The sequence below is a fragment of the Zalophus californianus genome, chromosome 2, assembly GCF_009762305.2.
Source record: "Zalophus californianus isolate mZalCal1 chromosome 2, mZalCal1.pri.v2, whole genome shotgun sequence".
Lineage (NCBI taxonomy): Eukaryota > Metazoa > Chordata > Mammalia > Carnivora > Otariidae > Zalophus > Zalophus californianus.
The window spans coordinates 18,950,763-18,972,441 of record NC_045596.1 but is presented as its reverse complement, the minus strand read 5'-3'; positions in this window follow the sequence as shown (position 1 = coordinate 18,972,441).

Here is a 21,679-nt window from a genome sequence, read left to right as displayed (position 1 = left end):
TTGTGTTTATGGCTGGGATTCAGCCATGTCAGGGCATGTTTGACAAATGAGTGGAAATAATATGCCAAAAATCTATATTTATCAAGTGCTAACAAAGGAGGCGTCTCCTGGGAAAGAACTCATTTATTCCAAAGCTGATCTGGGATCACAACATGGGATATAAGGCCTGTTGAGGTTGGTGAGATATTCCAGAGGGTACCCAAAAGCCATGAAATGGACTAAAAAATTAGGAGAAAGAATGCCATTATCTTATATTAACATAATACTATGGAGAGGATGCCAAATTCATATTTTTTTTTTCCCTAGGATAAAAGATGAAAGATCAAAGAGATTTAGCTCTCATGTCAGGCCATTTTGGCCCTGTTCCCAGACACACAGAGTTTGGGTTCACTGTGCATAGAACTTGGGTGGGAAAGTTTGAGGACACCAACTAGAGTGACTTTCTAAGAGAAGAGCAAAGCAAACAAATTGACTATGTCTAGTGATCTGACTCTGTTATTGGAAAAAGGATAAGAGTAGTTCTAGTTCTAATAGAAGAACATTTTTAGTCATTCAGATATTACCCCAACCTACAACTTTAACCTGTACTTCTCAGACAGTAAAGAGCCGATAAAATGTTGGACCACAAGACAAAACCATTTTTGTGTCTATGTCACAAATGTAATGCAACAGATGGTGGCAAAACATTCTCTTCATTTTGGCACAGAATTCGGTGTTACTTAATGCATTGGAAATACCCAGGACTCAAGGGGCAGGAAGATAGGGGGTGGCAGTGCCTAGGGGTGGCTTTGTGCACTGTGGCTATGCTCAGAGGGTAGAACAGTGGTAGAGTGTTGGAAGAGGGGATGACTACATTTCTGGCACCAGTGGAATTAATAAAGAGGAGTCACAGGGCTTCCTGAATAGATCTACAGTGGTCACACCTTTTCTTCACTAAGAGCCCCTATTTCATCTTTCTATGTTCCCTGTTTGGTGAAGGCCCAGATGCCATGTTCCCAGGCACATTGGGGATACCCTGTGGAGATGCTCAGTATAGGTGGGTGAGATTATCAGTGGCATGGAAGTCTGCAATAGCAAGTTTGAATGAAAGCATAGAAACAATAATAATGATTGGAACCATAAAAATATCAGCTATTGAGTATTCCATGTGTAAGGCTTTGTGCCAAGTGCTTTCCACTCAGTATCTCTCAGTCCTTATAAGTCTTCAAGTTAAATACATTTATTACATCCAATATACAGTTGAGGAAACTGAAGCATTGTAAGTTAGATTTTCTTGTAAGGTATATTGTCAGAATTTGAATCCAAGTTTATTTCTTATTCCCTAGCCTAAGCTCTTAAACACCATATTATATTACCTCTCAGGTTATTACTGTAAGATCTTATTTTTAGCCATTCATATGTTATGTCTGTATGAGTATTTAGTAAAATATATATATATATATGTATATATATATATATTTCTTGGGTATGCCATTTAAAAATATGGCTTAAAAACATAAAGACACATGTGTATATTAATAGGCTATGTTTACATGGATAAATAAGTCCACATGTAAATGTGTGAGCTGTATGAAAGAATAGATTAAGATGTGAATAAAGACTAGCATTGTGAAAGAAGCATTTTTACTAGTATTCAAGTGGTTTTGATGAAGGAAATCAGGAAGGAAGTAGTGTTTCCTGAGCATCCTGGTATGTGGCAAGTGTTAAGGTAACACGGGTTCTTCACATCAACCTTTAAGGTTGGTATTGCTCTATTAATCCTATAAGTGAGGGAAAGGAGGCTCCAAAATATGAACTCACCTAAAATCTTAAGTCAAAAGTGAGATTCAAAATCATGTATGACTTAAGCCTATCCCCTGCACCACTGAGGGCAACTTCTGGCAAGATGTTAGAGAACAGAAGGAATCATCATTTTCTTGGTACTCAAACATCACTAAACATGGAAGATCTATTTATTTAATTCTTCCAACAAACACTTGTGGCGTACCTATCCTGTTCCAGGTACTATGCTAGATGTCGGTTGTAGTTAAGTCTTAGCATTGACCTCGGGGGGAAATTCCATTGTTAAATGGAAGAGACAAAATTTAGGCAGATCAATAGTTAATATGCATGAATTACAAGGTTCTGTGGGAAGAAAACGGAGGAAGAAAGTTCATATACTTGGTAGATTGGGAAACAGTTTATAGAGGAGGTAACATTGAGGTAAGATGTTGAGTAGGAGTTTGTCAGGCAAAGAACAAGTTACAGGAGAGGAAAGAACATCTTAAAAGTATAGAAAACTCAGTTTGGTAAGGGGAAGATCATTCTTTTCTGTGCCTGAGGTCTGGTTTTGAAATAGGCAGTGGAGAAAGAGAAACCTGGTGGCTTGTTTTTAGGGCCTGGTCTTAAAGAATTTTGTATGCTGAGGTAATGAATCTGGACTTTTTCTTATGCCAGATAAGAAACCATTTAAGCTTGCCCAGAAAGTGTGACCAAATTTTTATGTTAGAGAGATAATGACATAAGATTTGAGATGATATGTTCAAGTATAGAGAAAGGAGCATTAGCAAAAATTTTTAAAATGCTAATCATCCTAAAGACATCCTTGACTTCTTCTCCTATAACGATCCACATGACTAGTCACCAGTTCCTAAAAATTTCTTTTAAATCAGGTGCCTGCTCTCTGTCCCACTGCCATTTTCATGGTCCTACAATTCATTATCTCTTACCTGGGAGGTTACCCTAGTCCCTAGTTACCTCTTCCAAACTCCTGGTCTCCAATAGCTATGAATCCTAGGCCTAGAGGATACTCTAGCATACATGAAATCTCATGTCTTCAGGTTCTACCATACTTTCATATCTTTATCCAAGCAGAGGGAGGTTGAGTTTGCATAAAGTTAAACTTTATGGAAATGTTGAATGCTTCCTCATTGGTTTGATCCCAGTGGATCTCAGTTGTCAGAGATTCTGAATCCTCCACTCTTCAGGATAATCTCACAGGGCTTGGGATGGTTAGGGCTTAAAGTTGGTCACCTGGGACCATAGACATCACCATCCATTTACCCTCATGACTCATAAAATTAATGTCATTTTTTATGCATACCCTGATGTGAAAAACATAATTGGGAAGAATTCAAAAGGCATAATTGCTCCTGGGGGATGAAATTGTAGAAAAGAACAGCACAGAATTAGAGCAACATATTTCATTTAACATTTCCCCCACTAGACTGGAAACATTTCTAGAGATCTGAATTCTGTTCTTGGCTCTCTTTTTGGCTTGTTTTATGACCTTGGCCAAGTCAATTAACCTTTCCATTCCTCAGGTTGACCTAAGTAAACTTAGAATAATATATCCCGGCCTGCCTGGCTTCCAGGCATGTGAGGTTGAAAGGGTTAATGGTAGAAAGTTTAGAAAGTATCCAGAGCAGTGTTTATCAGAAAGTCTACAGTCTGTTGTGATAGGCAATCTATAAGTGAGTGTGCTAGATTGCAGAGGGCTATGAAACTTTGGTACAAAAGATTATTGGGCACAGTTATCTCTTTTCCTTGAAAGTCCTCAACTTACAGGTCAATGAGCACCTATGTACTGGGCGACATTCAAGGTTAGAGGAAACACATGCCTTACTACTATATTGTAGCAAATCAGTTAATTACAGGGCAACCTGTTCTTAACAGCCCCTGAAGGCACTGCCTGACCTTGTACCAGGGCTGTGAAAAGACACTTTCCTGACAAGGAAATAACCAGACTTTCTGTGGGGGCTTTCTGTGTATTCAGGTATATACAAGGGGAGTCAAATGCCACAGTTACCATTTCCTTTGGAAGTCACCACACCTCCTCTCTCACTGTAATTTCTCAATTTTGCCCAGAAAGGACAGTAGCAAATAGCAAGTGAAGGTCAGTTTGGGTACTGCAATGACTAGACGGGGGAAGCCAGTGATGCAACAAGTGCCATTTCATCCCTGGCATATAGGTGAGGTTGGGTACCAGCATAGCCTGTAGACAGACTGGGAAAACAGAGAGGGGGCCTGTTCTCAATGTCACATTGAAATCACACTGGCATCACATTTTAAAGAATGGAGTAAAGAAATATCAATTGGCACAGGCTGATCGGTACATATGGTTCAGAGACTTATTTGTCAGTATCTGTTAAGATTAAACTTTCATGTACTCTGTGACCCAGCAATTTCACCTCATAGCTTTATATAAACAATCACATGTGTATAAAGAGCCATGAATATGAACAAACATTCTAGCACACTTTGAAATTTAAAAAACAGAGAGAAGGATGTCTTAAATAGAAAGAATGGCTAAATAAGCAATGGAGTATTCATATTGTGGACTATAATGGGAAATTTTTAAAAATGTGGGAGACACAGGTCCTATCTACCCACAAATCCTATTAGTTTTTCCCCTAAAATGTACCTGAATCCTGACCAGTTCTCACCAATCCCATCATAGGCCTCAACTGATGTACCATCCATCATGGTTCCTGTAAACTAGAACCCAGCAACAGCCTCCTCCGTGACCCCCCCCCCCCCAGCTTCCTCTCTGGCCTACTATAGTCTATTTTCCACTCAACAACCAGAGTGCTCCATTCAAAATGCAAATGTGCTTATATTGCTCCACGGGCCCCTTGGCACACTTAGAATAACATCCAAGGTTCTCTTAGAACAATACCCTCAAGGCCATAGATCTGAGCGCTGACTACCTCTCCAAATTAACTTTTTACCAATATTTGTTCCCATACCTACATCATGCCACATAGTGGTGTTCAAGAAAACATCGCTGAATCAGTGAAATGTAGGCTCCATGTACACTAGAATGGAAAGAGCAGTGAGGCACACAGGCTGCATTGTAGATGAACACATTGGCTATCAATTTAAATGCTTGTGCTCAAATCTCAGCTTCATAGGAGTTTTCAGCTATGTGGCCTTTTGCGTGTTAGTAAATTCAATGTATCTTAAATTTCTTTTAAAATGGGATTAATAATATTATCTATCTCATAGAATTATTGTGAGGATTAAATGATCAATTCATGCAAAGCTCTTAGAGTCATGTCTTATTCACAGTAAGTCTCAATTAACATTATTTTACAACTATTTGGAGCTTCTATGGCTCCTTGTTGTGTCTCTCAATATTTTCAGTACATCAGGTGTGAAGGGTGCTATGTCCTAGGAGTGTGGTCAACAGGAGCTTATGGACAAGATGATTTTAGGAGAGATCTGAAGGCAGTGAGGCTGAAGACCAGGGTTTTTCGGCCTTTGGGGCTGTAAAGAATATTTACATAGAGGGATTGGTTGGAGGAAATGTCCTGAGGTGGGGGCATCCCTGAATGCTCTCTATAAAACAGTACCCATGATACATTATGTGGTAAAAATACAAAGAGAAAGCAAAAGCAAGACATAGGAGCTCCAAATAATTGTGATGCAATGTTAATTAAGACAAGATGTAGCTCAGAGTGCTTTGTACTTGTCAATCATTTAATTCTCACAGCCATTCTACAAAGTGGGAACATCCTTGAATGTTCCAGGTAGAGCAAGAGGGACAGTGATGAGTGAATGGAGAGGAGAAGGGGCAGGAGGAGAGTCAGAGATGTGACGAAGTGGGGTGGGAGGTAATAGAGTGGAGACCTTTGGGAGCTGTGGTAAAGACTTTGGATTATACTATGAGCCAGCTGGAAAGTTGCTGGAGGGCTTGCACTAGAAGACTAACAAGCTAGAAGAACACCAGGTGGAAGCGAGGATATGTCTGCTAAGACAGGGTAGTGATCTGGGTAAGAGACAATGGTGGTTTGCGTAAGAGTAAAGTACCTATATTCTGCTGGGCTTTGCAGAGGAATTGGAAGTGGTATGTGAGAAAAAGGCCAAAGTCAAAGATGGAGCTGAGACTTCTGGTTGAATAATGGTAGATTTGGGTTGCTGTGTACTACATTTACTGAATGATTATGGGGGAAGCAGTTTGGTGACCTGGGGGGCATCAAATTCAATAAAAAATTTGGTTTTGATATCCAATTGAAGATGTAAAATAGGCAGATGGCTAGAAGAGTCTCAAGTTTTGGGAGAAGGCTGGATCTATTAAAAACTCAACACTTCAGTCTCTAGAACTTAACCTTGTACAAGATCTATAATGTCTTTGTTGTCTCTAGGATGTGCACGTTGAAGGTGTGTGTGTGGGGGGGCTGGTATTCTTAGTTTTATTCTTTTCTAAGATTCAGTTCAAAGATTTTTCCATTTGATCTGATTCCTCCCCCCCTACTGAGGATCTGAAGGAAAGAAAAGAAATAAGCAAGGGTTTTGTTGTTGTTGTTGTTGCTATTTTTCACTTTCCATTTAAAATGGTGCTGCTTTTGGAAGAAAACAGGATGGGAGTTGGGTGATCACAGACAGGGAGATTTTCTAAACAGAACTGACATGTGATTAGAAATATTTGATATGAGAAGGGAACAAGGAACAGTTAATACTGTATTATAACGTGAGACCCCAGTAAGATGTGCTTCAGACATTCTTGAATTGTGCATACAGAAGCAAAACCATATTAGCTAAAATAATATAAAGAGTATTAGTTCTAATATTTCAAAGATACATTAGTTATAATAGTAATATTATTCTTCTTAGCTACCCTTATTCTCAAGAGTTCTTCTTGTTAACTTCCATTGTTTCCAAATATCATATAGCATGTCAGGTGCTTTTCTTGGTACTTAACATTTATTACTTTATTTGATCCTTATGCTTTACTGTAATATTATTGGTATCTCTGTCACTCAAATGAGGAAATCAAAAACATGTAGTTGCTTTAATATGGATAGTCTGGGCCACAATTTCCCAGTTACTTCACAGAATATTAAGTACTATGAAAAGAAAGTGGAAACCCTAGAAGATTGGGGGATGTTAGCTTAAATAAATATAAGCATGCTTTTTAACTGGTCTTTTTATGTTATTAATATGCTAATATTATAACTCTCTAAAAAGAGCTATAGCATGTAGCGTCTCTCAGTTACTTGGGCACAGAACTGATTTTTCTCTTGGAGCTTCTCACAGTTTAATACTAGAAAGAACACATTTTGGGACACATGTCTCTTTAGGTCAACTTAACCCTGAGGAATGATGTATGTCCATTAACTCCGTTTTCCTGTGGTATTTGTCTCCAAATTTTCTTTCTTGGGCCTTTTATGTCATATTGCTATAGGCATTTGATGCTGTCTTGTATTTCTGATTTCTCACTACATTCTGGACTTGGATGTACATTTTGATTGATGCATTGTTGCTGTCCATGCAAACATGATTTCACTTTGAACATGATTTCACTTTGATGGACGCCCAGAGTGTTTGTTGTATGAATAGGGTCTGCCTGGCCACACAGGATTTTCCTTCATTCAGCTTCAGCTACAAACCATCACCCCAATGTCATGGCTATCCCTTAGGCACTGAAAGCTTTGTATTAGTCTTGGTCTCTATCAATCTGCCTCTGCTCACCTCAGCTACTCCCAGTTTGGGCCACATCTGTCCCTTTTTGTAGGTTCAGCCACACCCCAGTTGGCTGTGCACCAACTCAGACAGAGAATGCTTACTACTCCCAAAACCTCTTTATCTTCTGGGACTTGGTATGAAACCATTGCCCTAGACATGGGGCCTTGGTGCTCCTGATAAGAGTAAGGCCTCCCTACCTGGCCATGGAGTCACACAGTCCTTTGTTTCTACTGGGCCTAGTCTTTATGTGGTCAGCTAATACTTCTGCCCTGGTCCCATTATTGAGTTCCCACATCACTGTCAAAATTCTCAATTCTGCTTAAGGGGCCCCATTTGGCTCTTGTCAATGTCCCCAGCAATTAAATATTTAGCTGTTAACCTTAGTCCACGGTCTGGACATCAGCTATCCATAGACAGATGCCTCAGACAATGATTCACTTAGACTTCTAGGCATCTCTTAACCAAGAGACTCTTTAGTTGTGCCTTGCTTGCCGTTGTTACACTGATACACTGATGACAACAGCAGAAGCTCCCATTTTATCAGTGCTGACTCTATATACCAGGCTCTTGCTAAGGTCTTTATCAACATTATTTTATTTAACAGCCTAACAAGATAAGTGTAATTATCCACACTTTTCAGACATGGAAATAAATTCACCAAAAATAGTATCTCTACCATTGGGTAGGGACAAGATTCAAATCCAAGTTTTCATCCTTAAACCTGTGCTCCCAAGACAACACTACCTTCCCATTACATTTAGGACATTCAGTTGCTATGCTTTACCTGAATTTGCCTATGTTTTCCTTAACCTAAATTCAAATAGTATTTACTATAGAAAGCAAAGTTACTTTGCATCAGACTTAATTAATTAATTCATTCACACATTTATTTGCTCATTAATCAAATATTTACTGAGGACTAATTGAGTGTTAGACACTGTGATGGATGAAGACAATGAAAATATTTTTTAAAAGGCATAATCTCTAGGGGTGCCAGGGTGGCCCAGTTGGTTACGTGTCCTATTCTTGATTTTGACTCAGGTCATGATCTCAGGGTCGTGGATTGAGTCCTGTGTGGGGCTCTGTGCTGGATGTGGAGCCTGCTTAAGATTCTCACTCTCCCTCTCTCTGTGCCCCTGCCCCTCTCTCTTTTCCTCTCTCTAAAAAAAAAAAAAAAGTATTATCTCTGATATCAAGGGGCTCATGGTTTTAAGGAGATAGAAACATAAACAAGTACGTAGAGAGTATAATGGTGATTATTATAAGCAGTTGTATGTTTAAAACATAATCTTTCAGCTCAGTAGAATGAAAAGAAGGACATTGCAAGTACGATTGCCTTGTCTCTAACCGCAATGTACCTAAAAAAAAAAATTCACATGCTTATTGTAAGCATGTTCTTATAACTGTACAGCTAGGTAGTTGAGTGAAATGTTATTTCTCTAGGTATATAGGTGATGGTGCTTCCTTTAGTGAGGCATTCAGAATTCTCTAGATGGGTGAAGAACGGTTGATAATCCAGAAGTGGAAGAATCAGTTTGCTCAAGGGGATCACAGGTAGAATACCTCCTTGCAAAATATTCCTGGTGGAGGCTAGACCCTCCACCAGGAAACAAGAGCTGAGTGTGAAGGCCCTAGGTATTTGCAAAGTTTGGACTAACAAATGTTGTCATTTAATGCATTGACATTTATCCTTGGAAGGATATAATAAATAAGTAGTTCTATGTTTGGGTGCTGGAGAGGCAAGGTGGTGTCCTCGGGCAACATGGCTTACAGCCAAGCTGAGAAGGAAGAACCACAGTGACAGCTGTGCCAGACACTTTCAAGAATGTCATTATGTTAGGAATAGGGAATTTGGGTTGTGAATGCTCTTCACTGCATTTTCTAGGATGTATAGAATTAGAAAAATGCACTAGTTAATATTATATGCCCTTGATATATAATGAACTCTATAATCTACATTGGATCTGCTTATTTTTCCATAAAGTATCTGGTCAAAATGTCAGTGTGTTTCAGTTATTCTAAGGAGAAATAAGGAGAGGGATTTCTATCCAGGTTTGGACCAGAGAGAAAAAGAAGAGCTTCCCTGCTGAGATAGAAAATGGGTAAGAGACAGGAAAAATTCAATGGGAGGAGTACAAATTTATCATGTCAGAGGCAAGCGGGAGAACAGGGAATACTGTCGGTGATACCAGAACATTCACCTATTCAAAAATCAAGGATTCCAGTAAGAGTAATATTAGGTCCCAGAATCTTCTGGTAGATAAAAAGCAGGAAAACCATCCCGGTTTTGCTGGTACTGTATCAGCCCATCTTTTCACTGAGTCTGGGATCCAAAGGTCCCTGGAAGAAGAGACATCATTAGCACAGACAACAGTTAAGGGCGATAATTTGTTTGCTATCTGCCTCATCAAGCAACGTTGTACTGGCCTTTCAGAAATCCTAGGATTCTTTTCAGTCCACCCTGTCCTTCTCTCCCTTTATTCTGACAGGTCATTACTGACATCCTAGATGAGTATGTTTAGCTTTCTAAATCCTGACATTATAGGGCTGCTGAAACTTGGTAGGAGAATAATACTAAGTTTTAGCCAGAAGATAAATTGGTCTGTTTATCAAAGATCCTTATATCATTCTTACTGTTTGCTAAAAGAGAAAGGTAAATGTGTTTGATAATTTATTCACTCAAAACTCCTTATTGAGAACAAACTGTAGACAAGCAAGATAAGCAAGAAAATGATTTTAGTACAGGAGTTCTATGTTTTGATAAGGTTAAGTCCAGGAAGCTCTAGAAAGAGTAGTGACAATGTACCCAATACTGGTGATCAAGGGTGGCTTTTTAGAAAAGATGGCATTGACATGGTGGCCTACGGATATGATTTGATTCATGTATTACGCACAGACCATGAACTAGCACTGAACTAGCAAGATCTAGTGAAAATAAAGCTGAGTCTCTGCTCTAAAGTGTCTGCTCTCTCTTTAAAGATACAAGCAACTCTAGAAATTAGCATAACCATGAGACAGTAAATGATTATTAGCTCTGATGTGTGATAGAGATAAGTATATATGTGGTCAGAGGAGGGAAAAGATCTCCATGGTCATCAGTGTGGCCAATTTATAAATGACTTAATTTGGACACACACTCTGATACTTTGCCATCTGCTTTAAAAGAATTTCCTTCCATTATGTGAAACACCTGATCATGGGGTGGTGCTTATATTAGCAGATGCTTTTTCTTTCAGGGAAGCCTCATGTGCTTCATCTCAGATTGAGCTCCAAAGTCAGGTTATGTTAGGTGTCCATGCTTTTTGCTGCTCGGCAATTCTAATCTATCAACAGCTGTCTGAGTAGAGCACTTTTGTGCATAGGGCCTTTGGAAGAGTCGGAGCCAAGGAAACTCACCAGCTCCTTTAGAGACAAAAACTCACAAGGCACACACCTAAGGGTCCAATCTTTATGGCTGAGCAGTAGACCCACAGTATAATTTCAGGCTTTCTCTTGGCATGTGGAATCTGTTACTCCTGAAACCTCAAAATGTACATATTTTCCCCAAATGAGATGTAATTCTGTTGAGTTAATTATCATACAATTACAGCAATGGAAAAGAAAACCCTAATCAAACCTGAACAGCTTGTCTAACTATTAACCAGGCCATGGTGAACCATTACTTAGCTCTGACTTGCATGATCCATCATAGACTTTCGGCCCTCTGAACAAATGCTTAAATGAGTCCACAGTCATTTAAAACTGAGAGAGGCCTGGCCACCTGGGATCCTGTGATTGTCCTTAAATTGTTTAGTCATTATATTTTACTGGCATGAAGTTATGGCAGCCTTCTTCCTTCTTTCCGTCTTCTCTGTGTGATGGGAAGGAGTGGGCAGAATATGACACGAGAGGCATAGCTTCTCAGGACTCTGATCTACAAAAGTAGTGACTTGGTTTTTCTTGTTTTTGTTTTTGTTTTTTAGAGTGAGAGAGTAGGAGTGGGAGGGGCAGGGGGGAGAGGCAGAGGGAGAGAGAGAATCTTAGGCAGTATCCATACCCAGTGTGGAGCCTGACACAGGCTCGATCTCAGGACCCTGAGATCATGACCTGAGCCAAAATCGAGAGTCGACCACTTAACCGACTGAACCACCCAGGCGTCCAAGTAGTGACTTGTTTTAAAACATTTCTACTTATATTCTCTTAAACTACTAAAAAATATTAGAAATCAAATGCTAATGGATATCCTTCCTTGCTATTAAGATCCAGAGTTCAAAATTCAGGGTATCTTTTAATATTAATCCAACGTGATCTATCTTCACGCCAGTTTACTGCCTGAAGATATATCTATCTTCAGGCCAATTTACTGCCAAATACAAAAAAAAAAAAAAACTCAGATATAGCATAATCAACTTTTGGTTTCACAGTCTTAAATACAAGAGGTCAATTCATATTGATACAGTAGTATGCAAGTAGGGTTTGCTCTGGTTGAAAATGGTTACTTTGTTAGAACAGGGAAAGAAAAACGGAGGATAAAGCCGATTAGATGGTCTAATACAACCTTTGAGGTTAGGTAATGAGACTGTGGGTTCATGGGTTCAGTTTCTCCCCAGGCACACTAGAAACTAGGCGTGGTACCTAGTGACAGCCAACTATTTATTCATTCTGACCCCTATCACACTGGACTTGCCCTGGTATCAGCCACAGGGCCCTCCAAACGATCAGATGCTCCAGAAAGGCAGGAACTGGCATTTTCTTTGGGACCATGTGGTGTCAGGTACGCAGTCAACATAAAGCCTGATTGAATGTGGAGCAGATTCATTTGTCTTGGGCTTTGACAGAGTGGGGCCTTTGGAAATGGAGGCAAGTAGCTGACTTTAATATAGCAAGTGAGCTCTTCTACTGACAAAGAGTTCTACATAGCATCTATTTTTCCATTGTTTCCTCGTAACTAGGGACTGAGCAAAGGTGGGAGGAAGGAGGTGTGGGGAAAAGACAAGGTGGAGGTGAATCTCTGCGGATGGTGTTGTTGAAGCTGCTATAGCAACCAGCAATGGAAAGCACCTCAAGGACCCTTACTGTAAATAAACAGTCTTTTCCCAGGAAAATATCAGTCACATAAGGACAAGATCAGCAATCCTATTGCATCTTCTTTTTCTCCACTCCAGCCTTCTGCTAACAAGAGAAAGGCAAATGTCTCGGGAATAAGACCCAGTTGGGGTGAACATTCCAGGATGCTTTGAATGTCAAGGCTTGCCTTCCAAGTTTACCCTACTTCCTGTAAGAGTTTTGAAAAACTGAAAATTAGCTTTGGAAGAGATCCCAAGTTGAAGTTTGCATGGGGAGAAGATGCCAGTGAGAATGAAGCATATAAAAAGGGGCCCTGGCCAATGCTAGGAAGTCAAACTATTAAGAAGGTACAGAAAAGGAAATATACTTAACAGTTTGTGGAGGCATGTGGTGCCTACAACTAAGAGGAGGGAGAGGGAGAAAAAGGAAGGAGAAGAAAAAAAAAAGAACCCCAGAAAAGAATAAGAAAGTACTGGCCAATGAGAGCAGTCTCAGCCTGGGGTAGACTAAGAATGCTCAAGTATTCCAGGGTTGTGTCAAGAACATTCTACAGAAGCTCTTTGGCATCAGAGCTCAGAGTGATTTCTCTCATGTTTATAATAGGTGAAATATACTGAAGCTGGTGGATCTATTTCCTACATGTACCTCATAAAAGCATTTCCCCTGGGAAGTTGAGGGGATAGAGATTGCTTCATAGAAAAATAGGTTGGCTTGGTAGTGGTCTGCATAGCTACCTTCTGCTTAAGAAATAAAATGACAGAAACTTATGGGGAGTTAATAGTCAAAGGGGACATAAAAACGCTTCATCTTCAACATGAAATAGGGCTGGAATGGGGTCAGGGCCACTTCTCAGGGTTCTGGAGCTTTATTACTGCCTTGTTTCCACCACTGTGACCCAGAGGTTTCTTGCTTCTGATAGAAAAAGGGGGGGGCTGTCCAAATTCAGCTTATTTGGATTATGTGTCCTGAAGATGTGGGACAGCATGGATGATAGGAGTTTTAACATTTTCGTGGCTGTTAATAACAATTTTTTTTTTCCAACAAAGTCATTGATCAGAATTAAGGAAACTATCCTGCATGAACTGATTCTTTAAAAAGCTGATTCTTAAAAAAATAAATAAATAAATAAAATTAAAAAATAAAAAGCTGATTCTTTAAAAAGCATGTGATGCCCCTAGGCTAGCAGCTAACTGAGGATTTTAAAGAATAGGAGAATCAGATTCTGAAAGAGAATGGTACAATTCTTGGTAGAATCCACACCTCCAAAGTGGTTTTGGGTATCTGCTGCTCATTATATTTCCCTAGTCAATGTTAATTGTCACATGCTTTAGTAAAGTTTTGCCCTCTGATATTAAACAGCGATAACAACAACACAGAAAATTCTGTTAATACAGGCAGGTAAAAAAGCCTTACCCCTTGTCATCAGTTTGCTGTATGGCTCTCAGAATTACCGTGGGAGAGTACATCTAATATTCTTGTTTCCTAGAATGTCCCCATATCTCTGGAGGAGGTATGATGATTGGGCTGAGCCTGTCCTACATCCTGAATAAGCAGTGTTTGTCCACTCTTAGTCTCATCTCCTTTAACAACAAAGGATAGTGCCACTGAATAGCTCAACTGCTTCATTTAGATTATGCTAATTTGTGAGATAGTTGAGTATTAAAAGGGTGTTAAGAAAAGAAAAAAACAAGCCCAGATTGGAGTCATTCGTCCCCTTTTCCCCCACAAAGAAAGCAAACCAAGACAATTACAGTTTCAACCTCTCCCAAGAATGTGACCTTTTAAAAAGTCAGTCTGAAATTTCCTGATCAGTGCCAGGGAGGTCATCTGCATGACAAAAACCATCCCACCAAAAAGAAGAGGTCTTGACCTGAAAGAATTCTTTCTTGTCTTTTGCGAAGGACTTATAACACCCTCTCTCCTATAAAAACCTTCCGTTTTGTACAACTCAGAGCATCTCTCTACTTACTAGAAGGGATACTGCCTAGTTCATGAGTCATTTAAGAAAGCCAAAGAGATCTTCAAATTTACTCTGGTGAATTTTGTTTTTTTAACAAGAGTAATAACAACAGCTGCCACGAATTGAGTACACACTATGCCAGACAATGGACTTTGCTTTTATCTGTCATCTTGATCAATCTTCATGGAAACTGCGCAATGTAGTTATTTTTATACCCATTTTACAGATGAGGAAGCTGGAAATTAAGTACATTTCTTTAAGTTTACACAGCTAGTAAGTAGCAAAGCAGAAATTCATATACAAAGAGAATCTGGCTCTAAAACCACAGGCATAACCATGAAGGTATGTAGCTTCCCTAGGACAGTTGATAAAAGTCTGTGATGGTAGTTCCTAAATAAATGTTTGAAGAATTGAACTGAATTCAAAATTGAATGGAAAGCCATCTGACTCTAGTCCTTGTCCTCAAGGTAATATGCTTCTGACACTATATGTATCTGTCTTTTAGTCTTACAGCCAACCTGAGGTGTGGATTTTAAAGATGGACAGAGCTATATTTTCATCCCAATTAATTCTTCCATCCCAGCTGTGTGCCCTTGGATTCAACCTGACTGAATTTCACTTCACTCATTTTAAAAATTGAGATAATATTTTCTGTATAGAGTTATAAAACGGATTATGTGTCATAAACAATGACTGCTTAGTAAACTGGCATAGATTAAATGTCTGAAATACCGCCCCTCTGTAATGCTTATGTGCATATCCATTTTCTTAACCAGTCTGAAAACTTCCATGTCTGGAGAATAATATTTAAAATGTCATTCTTTGGTCCTTAAATTCAATTTTTTCCTTTTAATAACACAGAACCATATTATACTTATGTGATAGTTCTACCTTTTCAGGTGATATCTCATAAATATTGGGGGAGTCGCCTACTTTTCTTTTTATTGTATCTCGATTCACGACTAGGGACTGCCAACATCTCAATAAGCAACCGCTATCTTCCACAAGTGACAGAAGCTTTTTTGGAAGTTAACATTGTCTATTGATTGCTGATGCTTCTTTTCCATCATAGACTTGTGGCTCTGATCAAGGGCGGTAGTGCCAATTGTTAGGCTATTACAGATGAGTTTGGATTTCCTGGAAATTTGTAGAACAGGCCTAATGTGATCTGTTGTCACCCCACAGATAGCACAAGAGCTTCCGTGCTGTACTTAATTTGAAGGGACATTTCATAATTCTGGCTAAATTGGAATTACAAATCAGAGGAAATTTAGGAGCAAATTATAGTGATCTTGACCTCTGGAGGCTTTAGAAAAATAAGTCCTTGCTGCGGTTGGTGATGGCTGTTGACGAAGTGCCGTTTAGCTCTAGAAGAAAAGCTACTATTTCAGGAGTTGAGAGTTTCTGGGGTCCATGACATAAATGATCAATTCTTCACAAACTAAAACGTCTTATGACTTAAATGGGTGAGAAATATTAGTGTCCAATGAAGCAGTACAAAATTGAAGTAATTTTAGAAATATTTTAGGAAGGCATAACGAGAATGTAGGAAAATGGCTGTACCCAATGTTAGGGTACTAATATCCAGTTTAGAAGAAAAAATATTAAATGAAGATATTGGATAATTATTCCGTGCCAGGAACTGTGCTAATTTTACATTATATATTATGCTATGTAAATTCTTGTAACAATCTTGAGGATAATATCTAAATTTTAAATCTGTAGTTCAGAAAGATTCAGTAATTGGCCTTAGTACAAATAGCTAGTACACTGCATGACTTGGACTTTGAACTCAGAATTCGTCAGGAAAGTGTGTTTCCTTGTTATCGTGTACATTTCATTGCCTGCCTTTTGGCTTGTAACCCTTCAGTATTCCCCTACTCTCTGTTGGCCTCACACTGGTGAGACTGGGCCTTCTGTTCATTTGTTTAAGGTATAATTAATTTGTCTACCTTTAGTATACCAGGGGTCAGTATTACCCAAGGAACAGCTAAAGGTAGACTCTGAGATCAGTAGCACATGAGTGGGACAGAAGCATGTATCAGTTAGGGATAATCCATAGGCCTCCTTTCAGATGCACATGAGAACTGTGCTCTGTGCTCTGGTTTCTTCAGGCATCTTCATTGTAGAAGAGGTAGAAACCAATGTTGAGTATAAGCTAAGACATGATCTCAACAATCATAAGGCAATAACTATGTATTTATGGAGCAGCTACTCTTTTTCAGGAGCTGTACTACATGCTCTCTAATCCACTTAATCTTTACAATTTTTATTTTTTAATTTTATTTAATTTTATCTTATGTATTTATTTATTTTGAAAATATTTTATTTATTTATTTGACAGAGAGAGAGAGATAACAAGAGCAGGAACACAAGCAGGGGGAGTGGGAGAGGGAGAAGCAGGTTTCTACCCATGAAACCTACAGGAGAAGCAGGGACCCCAATGCGGGACTTTAATCCCAGGACCCTGGGATCATGACCTGAGCCAAAAGCAGACACTTAACGACTGAGGCACCCAGGAGCCCTGTACAATTTTTATTTTTAAGGTAAGATGTGCTAAGTTTTGAAAGCCTGCACTCAGTGAGATCAAGTCAGTTGTATAGAATCACATATCAAGAAAATGACAGATCTGAAATGTAGGTCTGTCCAAATCCAAGTGTTACATGTGTTCTACTTTAACCTACTCATTGGTTAATTACCAACATTGACCAACTGTGTCCTAGGGCCAGTGCTAGGTACAGGGAATCATAAGTCCTACCCTCAGGGTTTTATGTTTTTCATGTTGTAGTCAATTCTCTCCTTTTACAAAGAAAACTTCATAGCTCCTTGGACAGGATTGAGTCTTCTGTTTTTGTCCTCCTGTGATTTGCCCTGCACTATATTAGGTAAGCAGTAAGCATTCAACAATACTACATTATTGGCTTATTCATCTCAAGACCTTGCTCATCCTACCATCTCCCACTTGGAGAGGTGAATCAAGGCCATTCTTCCCTGATTCATGATCCCTCAGTGCTTTGGAGAATTCCGACCTTGTAATTCCTTTGCATTAACACAATTAGTGGAATTCTCTTCTATTAACAGAAATGGAAATGAGAGTGGTTAATGCCTCTCTGACATAATGCCAACTGGGCATGAAAAGAAGCTGGAAACATCAGCAGGAGACAATGTGTCATAATCTCATAGGTCTTTTCCCTCTTGGATTTCAGTACTTTTATCCTACTGCCAGTTTCTTCTGTACTTTTGCCCAGATCAATAGAGGAAAGCAAAAGAAAACACCTATGAATGAAGTTTTAGGTGATGTCATCTCATTTAGCTTCTCTCTCTTCTCTGGGCAAGGGGATGGAGTGGGAATTCATGAGCAACCAACTTCCTAGCCTGAGCTACTAGAGATCTCAACCTCTCAACCTTTATCACAAGAACATGGAGAGCTCCCCAGAGATGCCACATGCCTGGAAAGATGTGCTTCACAGAGAATGGTGAAATTTGTCCAAATCTGGCTTTTATTTTAGGGCTTGGAAGAGCATACAGTGTGTTCTCTTTTTCTCTCCCTCCCCGTGCCCTGTTCTCTGTCTCTGTTCTGTCTCTCTGTTTCTGTCTGTCTCTCTGTTTCTGTCTCTCTTTCTCTTTTGTTTTGTGTGATATTAGCATGATTTTAGAAAGCGAGTGAAGTTTGTTAGGGGAGGGCTCTGTTCACTGACACCAATAGTCCAAAAGACTATAGTTATTAGTAAATTGAACAATTAGTTTGACATGGATACAAATAAACTAATAATGCAGCTCCATTTATTTGTTGATCCATTCAGCAAGCAGTAATTCATAGAGTGACTTCTATGTAAAAGGCATGGCTCTAGGCCAAGAAAACACAGTGGTGGATTAGTAGGCATGACCTCAACCCTAAAAAAACTTGACAATCTGGTGAAAGAAATAGTCTAAAATAAGAGAACAGATAAAAGCCTATACTATATTATTTTATGTTCAATTACAAAAACTAAGGTTTTGATCTCAGAGTAGTAAAGATCATTTCTGTTTCCATAAAAGTCTTCGAGTTGTTTGATCTCTTTTTTCTGTCTAAATATTTTCCAATTTCTTTTGTTGTACTCAGAAAACAACTTGCACATTGTCCTCCACTTAGTAGGTATAATAAATGTGTATACTACCACAAAGGACACATGTTTGTTGAGTACTTGATATGTGTCAGTCACTGTAAAGGTGCTCCATTTTTGTGGCACATTGCACTATGAGCTTAATAAAATAAGAGCTAACATTTATTGGATACGTTTTATGAGTCAGTGATTTTCATGTGATATTAATTCACTTAATCTTCTTATACCGATGTGTTAACCAGGGTTCTCCAGAGAAAGAGAACCAGTGGGAGTAGATATGGATGGGGATATAGATATTGATGTAGGTATCTATATGAGAAGTCCCATGATCTGCCATCTGCAAGCTGGAGAACCAAGGAAGCCGGGGCATAATTCAGTCCAAGTTCAAAAGCCTGAGAATTGGAGGGGCTGATAGCTTAAGTCCTGCTGTGAGTCCAAAGGCCTGGAAACCAAGATCGCCAATGTCCAAGGGCAGGACAAAAGTAGATATATCTGTTCAAGCAGAGAGAGTGAATTTGCCTTTCATCTATCTTTCGCTCTATTCATACCCTCAGTAGCTTGGATGATGCACACCAACAAGAGTGAATGTCATCTTTTTTACTCAGTCTACAGATTTACATGGTAATGTCTTCTGGTGATACCCTCACACTTACAGACACACCCAGAAATAATGTTTTACCGGCTATCTGGGCATCCCTGAGCCCAGTGAAGTTGACACATAAGATTAATGATCACAATTCCTATGAGGTATGAACTTTTTCCAAGTTCGCACAATTGGCAAATATCCGGACACAGATATGATCCCAGCTGGTCTTACTCCATTATGTGTATTCACAACCACTATGCTAGTTAGTTCATAGCAACATAGCCTAAACATATATTTGAACATATCAGAATGCATTGCATATATAAAATAAAATATTATTTGAGGAATTTTTTCATTCATAAACATACATTTATATATACATAATAGTTATGTGTCAAAAATAAGAGTCATAACATATAAGAGTCAAATTATAATTTATAAGAGTTATAATTATAACTAATTATAATATATAACAATATAAGAGTCAAAACATAAGATTTTTTTCTCATGTGCATCATGCTCAAAAAGCCTTTCAAAAGCACCGTTATTAAATCGTAAGAACCCTCAACACATTAGTGGACAGGAATCTACTTTATCCCAGAAATGTCTGCTATTTAAAATGGGCTTTTGGGAGAAGGCAATGCAATTTTAAAAGTGGATGCATTGGGACTGGGAGGTGAGTGGAGTAGGGAGAGGTTAGTAAAAGGGTACAAACTTTCAGTTATAAAATGGATAAGGTCTGAGGATCTAATGTATCACATAATGACTGTATAGTTGATAACACTGTATTGTATAATTGAAATTTGCTAAGGAAGTAGAATGTAAATGTTCTCACACACAAAGAAGGGTTAATATGTGAGTTGATGGTTGTGCTAATTAACTCAGTGGGAGGGATCCTTTCACAATGTATACATATATCAAATCATCAGTTGTGCACTTTAAATATCTTATGATTTTATTTGTCAATTATACCTTGATAAAGCTGGAAAAGAAAGTAGATGTGTTTTCTGTGGTTCATGAGCTTTTGGTCTAAGACAGGTGAGTTTACCTCCCAAGGCTGTAGCCAAGGATGTGGAGATTCTTGACAAGTCTTATGTTTTCCCAATGAAAATGGGAATAAACAGATTTTCTTTGCACGATTGTTGTAAAGATTACATGAGATCAAATTTAAATTGCTTAACATGCCCCTGATGTTTAGCAAATATTGCAAGTGGCTTCTCTTTCCCCAGCACCTCTTCAGTTCATACTCTATAGATGTTGGACCCTGCTCAAAGAAGTTCCTAAAGATTCCGTGAGTTGGCTGTGTGACCCCCAGGTGTTTGGCACACTTATTATTTCCAACCATTTGTGTAGGATATGATGACTAAGAAAACAAAGGCCAACTGTTATTTTAGGGAATAAGTAATGGAGCAACAACTCAAGGTAGCCAGGAGCCAGGATCTACAAATATATCCATCCAGGTCTTACTCAAAGAATAAGGCAATGAGCAGGAAACATCTTGGGTAAAAGTGGACTGGGCTTCTCTAGGTCTCTTCATACCAGAAATGTTTTAGAAGGTGAAGCTGTTATGGCAAGTCACATTTTGGAAGAATTCATGGAGATTTATTGAGCTTAGGGCTCTTTAAAAACTGGGAGATTGTAGAAACTTCCTCCTAGGCTACAGGCTACAACCCCCGAGAACTCTGGAACCTGTGTTTTTCCAGTTCTGCAAGGACTCTTGCTCTGAAATGGAAAAAAAAAAAAAAAAAAAAAAAACAGATGCTCCTTGCAGCTGGTTTCACCTATTAGCTCTTTAATCTATCCTAGAAGAGAGCTCTACTTCCGTAATAGCAATGTGTTCCATCTGGGTAGTGTGCAAGATGCCGGCCTGACAGCATTAAATTGCAGGGGAAATACCAGATACCAGTTCTCTTTCTTTACTTCAATGAATTTTCGCTTCTCCTTGCCCCTGCTCCAAGGTCCTACCCTTTGTCCTCACTGCCCCCCACCCTACCACCACCTTTGTAGTTAAGACATGGATGGAAATGTGTTTCCAGCTATTTAGCTGCAGTCAATCCCCAGCTTTCTTTAAATATTGAAAGACTCTTTTTATGTTGTTTTCTTTAGCAACATTTGCTTTTATTTGACTCACTCTTCCAATAATTGGGAAATGGAATCTTCACTGAGAAGGTGTAAGTGAATAGGACCTAACAGTTTCAATTCAGCTAGAGCTATAGGAAATGTATGGGGGTTACAACCCTTGTCAGAGTGAGACACTTGCTTTTATGAAGAGCATATATTTGAACAATTGCAACTAAATACAGTCGTCCTAACCCCTGTGCCCATAAACAATGATTGTAAATAGTAACCTTTAAAAGAAAAAAAAAAAAAGAAATTCTTAGATGTGGAGTGGACTAGGTTTGAATTGCATTTTTGTACAGGTTTTTCAGATGTGTGTTTGTGTGTGTAAAATACTATATATATGTATGTACATATATATATGTCTTATTTTTTAAAACTTTCTTCCTAGTTTACTCCTAAAATTTACCATGACTAATC